Here is a 2,108-nt window from a genome sequence, read left to right as displayed (position 1 = left end):
AAAGATGTGACAGACTGCTTCCGTAAATATTTATAACCTTGTCCTAGAGGGTAACTATCAGAATAAATTTGATGCTAGTGGGTTTATTGTTGGACTTTTAAATGACCCTTTGCTTTCTTCACATATGATGTCATAACACAACTCATCTGGTCTTCGGTCATCAGTGTTCAGTGTGTCAAATCTATTTTTCACATAGTAGGAAGATTTATAAAAACAATGCTTCAGGTTATCGTTAAGTGCCATCAATTCTGGCTCACAGAGTGGCTGGTGGGTTTGAACCACCTTGCCGTTAGCAATCCAGTACTTAGCTGACAGTGTGACACCAGGTGGTGGTGGTTGTTGTTAAGTGCTGTTGAATTGGCTCTGACTAATAGATTAATAACGAACCTGTGTAGGATTTCCGAGGAACAGTTGGTGGGTTTGCACTGCTGACTTTGTGGTTCAATGTCCTACAGCACCACGTTAGCAGTTGACAAATGCAATGTTACTATTAGGCCTGAAGCTGACAACATTGAACTGTCGGATGCTTCTTTCAATTGTATGGCACAATTAAGCTGGTCACCAGCAAGCCCAGAGCTAAAACTCACAGCCTACCTTGAGAATGCTTAAACTCTCAAGACCTACATATTTTCTATTTCTGACCCCACCCCCAGAACCAACATTAATGCACATTTTTTCCTATCTTATTTATTCTCCAAATGATTGTTTGCCATTTTATTTGTGGTAAGTGAGATCCTTTAAGGGCATAAAACAATTAGTGAGTATTGACTTCATCTGGAGCCTCCTAAGAGTGGTTGCAGCATCTGAGCACACTCAACTTCCATCACCTGAGCTGAATGCTGATGAGGACATGCCCCTTATGCCAGAAATGCCATTTTCCTGGTTTTGCCCTGGCTCAGAGCCTTCATAAGTTTCTCCCATGAGGAGGGGTGCAACCCATTTTGGAGTGTTCCTCCTCACGCTTCCCAGCAATGGGCTGACTATACAAACCCAGTGAGAGTGCAGAGCCCTTGTTGTTGTTGTTGTTATGTGCCGTGGAGTCAGTTCTGACTCATAGCGACCCTGTACAGGGTTTCCAAGGCTGTAAATGTTTACGGGAGCAGAAAGCCGAATCTTTCTCCTGTGAACTGCTGACCCTAAGATTAGCAGCCTGATTTGTAACCACTATGCTACCAGAGCCCGGAGCCATAAGTATAAGACTCTGTTTCTGGGGAAGGCCTCAGAGCCTGGCACCTGCTCTCAGCTGCCTTTGTCTCCGGCACTTCCTCCTGATCAGCAGGGTAGAATTAGGGAAAAGAGCACGTTTCTTGGCTTTCACTTCTGCTTTCCCACATGCAGGATATTTTCCCTTCACTCTCAGTTCTCTCAAAATGTCCTTGTCTTGGTTTTAAAAATACTTTATTCAAAGGTTTCTGGAGGGCTGATAAAATTCCATTTGAGTTTCGGTTTGCTATGTGGGTATGTTTGCTTTATGACAAAAAATTCATTTGTATAGTTATGGCATGTACAATTCTCACTATATATATTTCACTTTAACAACAACAACAAAATATTTAAAGTATGCATATATAAAGTGAAAACAGGACGTGAGCAGATACTTCACCAAAAAGGACATTCCAAGGGCCAACAAACATAAAGAAACACTCATGATCATTAGCCATCAAAGAGATGCTAATTAAACCAACAATAAGATATCATCGTATCCCAGCCTTAATAGAAAACTTCCAAAAAACAGAAAACAACACATGATAGCAGGGTGTGGAGCTACTGGGAATCTACACTACAAGTGGAACTGTAAAAAGGTGAAAAATGGTATGGCACCTCCTCAAAAAGCTGGAAAGAGAAATACTATATGATCCAGAAATCTCGCTACTTGGTATGTAGCCTCAAGAAATGAGAGCTGTGACACAAATAGTCAAATGCATACTCACGTTCATTGTAGCACAATTCACAATAGTAAAAAGATGGAGACAGCTCAATTGCCCATCAACAGAAGAATGGTTAAATAAACCTTGGTACACACACAATGGAATATTATATGCATTGTTGATGTATCTTCAAAACACCTCATAACATAGAGGAACCTGGAAGATATTATGCTGAGTGAA

The sequence above is a fragment of the Chrysochloris asiatica genome, unplaced genomic scaffold (assembly GCF_000296735.1).
Source record: "Chrysochloris asiatica unplaced genomic scaffold, ChrAsi1.0 scaffold00341, whole genome shotgun sequence".
Taxonomy (NCBI): Eukaryota; Metazoa; Chordata; class Mammalia; order Afrosoricida; family Chrysochloridae; genus Chrysochloris; species Chrysochloris asiatica.
The sequence above is the reverse complement of the archived record's forward strand: the minus strand, read 5'-3'. Positions refer to the sequence as shown.